Below are 7368 nucleotides of genomic sequence, written 5' to 3'. Positions count from 1 at the left end.
CTTCCTGAGGTCCTGAGTTCAAGTCCCAGCAACCACATGGTGGCTCATAACCATCTGTAATGAGATCTGATGCCCTCTTCTGGTGTGTCTGAAGGCAGCTACAGTGTACTCATATACAATAAAATAAAATCTTTAAAAAAAAAAAAAAGACCTGTAAGGGGGGGGGTGCGTGTAAATCCCAGACAAAGCATTCATTATGAGACAAAAAGAAAAAATCTCCAAAAATACTACAGGGTTCGTTTGTGTTGGCTGTCTCCATTGGAGAAAACGAATTTTTCCTTTCGAGCGGTTATGAACTTCTGGGTTAGGGGTGGGGTGGGAGCATGTATCTACTTCTCCTCTCAGCACTGGGACTCAGCATCTGGCTTGTCCCCGACATGGTCACACACACTTTTAATCACAGCACTTGGGAGGCAGTGGATCTCTTGTGTTTGAAGCCAGCCTGATCTACAGAGAGCAAATTCAAGGAAACCCAGGACTACACAGAGAAACACTGTCTTAAAAACAAACAAACATGGGCTGGAGAGATGGTTCAGCGGTTAAGAGCACTGACTGTTCTTCCAAAGGTCCTGAGTTCAATTCCCAGCAAGCACATGGTGGCTCCAAACCATCTGTAATTAATGGGATCTGATGCCCTCTTCTGGTGCATGGACGCACGCACACACACACACACACACACACACACACACACACACACACACACACACCAGGCTCTCATGTACACACGCCCCCTAGTGTTTAACACCAAATGCTTGAAACCTGCAAAGAAACTGGGTCACTCACTCTGTTGGTGAATACAACATGATACCCTTGAGAAAACAGCTTGTCTGTTAACAAAAATACCATGTATATATATATATATATATATATATATATATATATATATATATTCATACATACATACACACACATACATATTCCTGGGCATTTATCCAAGAGATATGAAGACTTATTTTCATGCAGGAACTTGTATACAAATGTTCGCAGCAATTTTATTTGTTATACCTCCAAACTGGAAACCAGCCAATATCCTGTAATGGATGAATGGATGAGGGATGAATGACCTGGGATTCGTCTGTCCTTATGACACAGTATCCAGAATTTCAAAGTAAAATGTTATTAGGGGCTGGGGATTTAGCTCAGTGGTAGAGCGCTTACCTAGGAAGCTCAAGGCCCTGGGTTCGGTCCCCAGCTCCGAAAAAAAAGAACCAAAAAAAAAAAAATGTTATTGATACAGGTAAACTGCTTGGATACATAGTAAAGGAATTGTGCGGGGTGAAAAAAAGCCAGTCTCTCAGGAATGCCTACCGGCTTGTTCCATTTCTGCATCACTTGTGGAATAGCGTAATTACAGAGATGGAGAACAGATTAGTGGTTGCCAGGGGTTAGTGATGGTAGGGAGAGATGGGTGTGGCCATAAAGGGGAGCACCTGTGTGTCTGTATGATGACACAGTTGAAGTGGGTTTGTTTTTCCTTCCAGTACTGAAGAGCACACCCAGGGTGCCTGCATAGGCAAGTGGTAGACCACTGAGCGATGCCACCAACACCACGATTATTTTTGCCTTTTAATAAAAAGAAAATTTGTGGGTCTAAAGAGATGGCTCAGTCCTTAAGAGCACTGACTGCTCTCCCAGAGGTCCTGAGTTCAATTCCCAGCAACCACATGGTGGCTCACAGCCATCTATAATGGTATATATATATATATATATATATATATATATATATATATATATATATATATATATATATATAATATATATATATTATATATATATATATATATAATATATATATATTATATATATATAAGATATTGCTTTGTATCCATCCCATAAGCATTTACAACTGTCAATTAAATGAAAGGGAGCTGGCTCATGCAGGATTTAAAAAAGAAAAGAAAAAGAAAAGAAAATTTGTTTGGGGGATGGAGAGATAGTTAAGACCACCAATATCAGATGTCACATACTGCCTGTAACTTCAACTCCAGGACCCAATGGGCTCTTCTGGCTTCTGAGGGCACCCACAAACACATGGCTGACAGGTGCTTTTTAAAAGATTATAATTTTTTTAAAAAACACAAAATAAGCTGGGCATGGTGGCACATATCTCTAATGCCAGCACTCAGAGACAGAGGCAGGAGGATCTTTATGAGTTCCAGGCCTACAGAGTTTCTGGTCTACAGAGAGAGTTCTAAGACAGCCAGGGCTACACAGACAAACCCTGTCTCAAAAAAACAAAAACAAAAAAAACCCCAAAAAAACCCAAACAAACAAAAAATAAAATGAGTATTTATTATTTATTTATGCACACAGGTGTGTGTGTGTGTGTGTGTGTGTGTGTGTGTGAAAATGCTTATGTGTGCCTTTGAAATTCAGAAGTGAGCGTCAGATCCCTTAAAGCTGGAGTTAAAGGTGTTTATCAGCCACCCGGTATTGGTACTAGGACCCAAACTGGTCCTACAGGAGAACAGAAAATCACCTTAAATACAGAACCGTCTCTCTGGTCTTCTTAATTTTATTCTGTGTGAGTGTGCATGTGTGCATGCCTGTGTGTATGTGTGCATTTGCACATGCGTAAATGATTGCCCAAAGAGCCAGAGGGAGCGTTGAATCCCTTGGAGCTGGAGGCTCGGTCATTACTGAGCTGCCTGATGTAGGTGCTGTGATGTGAAACCTGGTGCTCTGATGGAGGAGTAAACACCCTGTACCCCGGAGCCATCTCTCCAGCCCTCCCACTTGAATATTTTTATAACAGTTATGCAACGATATAGTTCAGTTCACTCAAACAGCTAAGTATCTAGACTGTGAAGGTGACTATGCAAGGCTACACATTTGAAAAAATTATATAAGGTTATACATGCGCATGCAAATAAGTGAGTATAAAGTTGGCAATCTAATGTGGGTTTGTATATGCTTGGGCCAGGGAGTGGCACTATCAGGAGGTGTGGCTTTGTTGGAGTGGGTGTGTCACTGTGGGTGTGGGCTTTAATACCCTTGTCCTAGCTGCCTGGAAGCCAGTGTTCTGCTAGCAGCCTTCAAATGAAAATGTAGAACTCTCAGCTTCTCCTGCACCATACTTGCCTAGATACTACCATGTTCCCATTTTGATGATAATGGACTGAACCTCAGAACCTGTGAGCCAGCCCCAATTAAATGTTGTCTCTATAAGAGTTGCCTGGGGGTGGAGGGGGGGAGAAGAAAAAAGAGTTGCCTTGGTCATGGTGTCTGTTCACAGCAGTAAAACCCTAAGACATCTAATAAAGATGATTTATTAGGTTGGCTTACATAACACAGTCTGGATAGTCCAACAGTTGCTCAGGCCACAAGGCTGAATGCTCCTGCAGTTCCAGTCTGGTGCTGAGGATCTGTGGGTTCCTGCAGAGCCATTGGTCTTCCAGCCATGTTGGAAGTCCAAAGGAGCTGGGTTCACATCGGGAAAGGATTGTCAGCAATGGTGGGGTGGGTCCTTATATTCCTTTCTCTGGTTCTGCAGCTAAGAAAAGTTTTCTGCTTGTAAAGACATTCTTAAAAAAGTTCTGGAGCGGGCTGGAGAGATGGCTCAGTGGTTAAGAGCACCGACTGCTCTTCCTGAGGTCCTGAGTTCAAATCCCAGCAACCACATGGTGGCTCACAACCATCTATAACGGGATCTGATGCCTTCTTCTGGTGTGTCTGAAGACAGCTACAGTGTACTCATATATAATAAATAAATAAAATATTTTGAAAAAAAAAAGTTCTGGAGCACCTGTTGAAAGGGAATGCAGCTCTCTCGTTTGTTTCTAGTTTTGTTTTTGTTTTTTTTTTAAATTCATTTTTATATGCACTGATATTCCACCTGCCTGTGTGTCTGTGTGAAGGTACCAGGTCCTCTAGAAATGGAGTTACAGACAGTGGTGAGCTGTCATGTGGTTGCTAGGAATTGAACCAGGATCCTCTGGAAGAGCAACCAGTGCTCTTAACTGCTGAGCCGTCTCTCCCGTAGTTTGTTTGTTTGTTTTTGTTTTTTCAAGTTTTTATTTATAAGCAAGAGGAACCAAATTGAGCTTCCATGAGCAAGGGGAACGGGCCATCTGTGAGCACACAGGGCACCACCAGGAGCCCAAGGTAGAAAATCAGGTTGAAGGTAAGCTATTCCCAGCTTCCTTGCTCTGGTGCCCTCACTCTCTGCCTCCCCTCCTAACCTTCACTCAGCTTTATTCTCTTTTGCTCTAAGAAGGAAACACATGATCTCTGCTATTTAGTCCCTGAACTGTCAGAGGGCCAGCCTTCAACTTCCCATTGGGACTAGAATCTCGTTCTCAAAGCCAGTCCCAGGGGAAGAAGAAATTGACTTGTATTTGTACACGGTATCTGAGGTGGGTTAAAGTGTGTCCTCCCAAACAAGATGCTCTACCCTCCGCCCCCTCAGAATGTGACCCTTTTTGGAGAGGGTCATGGCAGATGTAATGAGGACTTACCACAGTAAGGCAGGGCCTTAGTCAAGAACTGGTGTCCTTGTAAGGGAGAAACCAGAACGCAGGCAGAGACATAGGAGGAAAGACGGTCACAGAAGGATGGGGAGCTACCTTGAATCAAGGAGTGCCCAGGGCTACCAGAACCTTGAAGAGGCTAGAAGCTTCTTACCTTAGAAGCTTTGAGTGATCGTGACTCAGGCAAACCTCACTTTCAGACATGTGGCCTCCAAGGTCAGGAAGCAACAGTGTCTGAGTTTAAAGCAATGTGGGTTCTGGCGTTTACCAGATCTTAGGATACAAATGTGGCATTTCAAGAATCACCCCTATGGAAGGATGGATTGTGTGGGGCAGATGCCCTGCAACACTATCCATCCAGTTCCCTAGAGCCTGGGCAAATAGCATTTGCTTCTCTCTTTCTTTTCTGGTTTGCCTTTTAAAGTATTCAGCTCTTTCACCCTTCTGGAATGTACTGCGGTGTGTGGTGGAAGATACAAATCAGTTGCTTTCCATATTGTAATGTTTCTCTAATGATTTCTATTCGTACCCTCTGATCGCTGTGTTGCCTTTCACTTATTAAATTGAGCACTGATGTTTGAAAACTACTCTTGGACTTTCTGGGCTCTGTTCCTGTCATGGAGTGAGAAGACTGTAGGTCTGGAGGATTTTGGTGGGGATGAGGACGAAGGTTGATCCTAAGATCTCACGCCTGCTGGCCACTGAGCTACAGCAGCTGCGAGCTTAATCACCAACCTGGGCTCTGGGTCCCCCCTTGTTTTACGCCTTCCTCTAAATGCTCTGTCTACAGCCATCTGAATATCCACTTCCTATAAACACACTCTGGAGAGAATGGGGGTGTCACACTAGACCTCTTCTGGTGGAAGTAGCTAAGCTGTATACCTCCCCCCTCCCCCGCCCACCCCGCCCACCCCGCCCCCCGCACCCCCACTGTGAAGTTTCACTATGTTGCTCAGACTTGAACTCCTGGCTTCAAGTGCTCTTATATCCGCTTCTCAACTAGCTGAGACTACAGACTCACCATTGAGCCCGCCCTGATCCTCCTGAGACTGATCCTGGTTCTGTTAACATGTCTGGCCTAGGGCAAGTTAAAACATAATGAAGCCTGCATCCTAACCGTCAGGGTTAGGTGTGTACTCCCGGCAAGTTCCCAGTCCACGTCAGGTGAGAATTCCTACCTCATTCTCGAAGGCAGCCAATTCTGATCACATTCTGTCTTCCTCACCTTACGTCATGCCTGAGGCTGGTAAGGGGAAGGGCAGGCTTTGCCCTCCTCCAGAATGTCTATAAAGCCCTTCATGGTGAAAGGGCCTTTGAGATGTGGTTATTAAGGATTTCTTTTAGCTTCACTACATCACTATTATATTTTGTGTGACACAGACACAGAGGCATTCTCTGGCTTGCGTGTGGCAGTCAGGGGCTATCTTATGAAAGCACCGTCTTTCCTCCTACCATTTGGATCTAGGGATCCAACTAAGGCTTGGGAGTAAGTGCCTTTTTCCCCTGAGCCATCTGACTGGCCACAAGTTAAGGATTTTAAAATGGGTCAGCCATGCTGGAGAATCACAGGCCATACAAAAAGGTGGGAGAGTCAGGAAATTGGCAGAACTTAGGGTGGTGTGCTCTGAAGAGGAAGGGGGTCTTGCAAGGACCTCACACGGTCTCTGGGAAAAGCTGGAAAAATCCCCTTTGCCAGCCTTTCTAGACTGCTGCGATAACAGCCGAGTGCTCCTTAAGACACCCACCGTCTGGTAATCTGCTGAAAAAGAAAACTGATAGGAAGCAGAGCAGGTGCATCCCGGTGAGATTTGGGCCAGTCTGCATGATGTTGACTCAGTGAAACCTTATCAAACACGAGGGAAAGGAATAAAGGAAGAAAAGGATGGGAAGGGGGAAGGAGAAGAGGGAGGGATGGGGAAGAATGGAAGGGGGAAGGGACAGGAAGAAGAGGAGGAGGCCGATCAAAGGAGCCATTTGTTTAATTATAGGATGTGAATTAGTGGCACTTTTCTTGTCACTTGACTTCTGGCCTTGCAGGCTATTTCTGACTTCATAGCTTGACGTCAGAGGGCTTGAAATATCACCGTTGGATTCTCACTCACCTTGGGTTGTTTTAAATTCTTACTTTTTTATTTAATCAGCTGTTCTGAGCTGATTAATGTTAAGCGGTCCTGATTGACTGAAGTTAATTGGACTTCGTAGAAATTTAACCGGAAGAATGGAGGGAGGGAGGGAAGGAGGGAGGGAGGGAGGGAGGGAGGGGGAGAGAGAGAGAGAGAGAGAGAGAGAGAGAGAGAGAGAGAGAGAGAGAGAGGTTTTTGAACAAGGAAACATCTAGCGAAGGGGCAAGTGCGGCAGGGGGAGGGGGGCACCCACAAACTTGAATTTAGCCAGAATCGTTGAGCTGTGTTTCTCAACATTTATTCACTGAATTTTAAAGTCGGGGTACTGGCAGAAATTGGAGACCAAGCGGAACCCACTCTGGTGAGCTACTCAAAGCCGCAGTTTTGACCACCCCAATCCCTAACTCAAGATTCATACTCTTGTCCATGTTATTGAAAGAAACTGATAAAACGCATGTTTGGGGCACTGTGAGAGAAAGGCACCTTGCTATGAAAGTGTGCTCCCCACCTCAACTCTTCTCCCTTCACTCTTAATTTTACATTAGTGATGATTTTATTTCTTCTTTCAGTTGTTTCAAGTTGGGAGCTAAACATTGGCCAGGGCCCCAGGCGGCTGCTGGAAAGGAGCCCTCGCCTGCGCAGAAGGATGGCAGAGAAAACCCTGGGGGCGGGAGGCACACGCTATGCTTTTGTTTCCTAAACCTGAAGGATTCTCTTTAAGTCTCCTGGGCCAGGTCAAAGACCCCCTCAATCCAAGGCCCTAGCTGCAGGGGTCC

The sequence above is a fragment of the Rattus norvegicus genome, chromosome 4, assembly GCF_036323735.1.
Source record: "Rattus norvegicus strain BN/NHsdMcwi chromosome 4, GRCr8, whole genome shotgun sequence".
Lineage (NCBI taxonomy): Eukaryota > Metazoa > Chordata > Mammalia > Rodentia > Muridae > Rattus > Rattus norvegicus.
The sequence above is the reverse complement of the archived record's forward strand: the minus strand, read 5'-3'. Positions refer to the sequence as shown.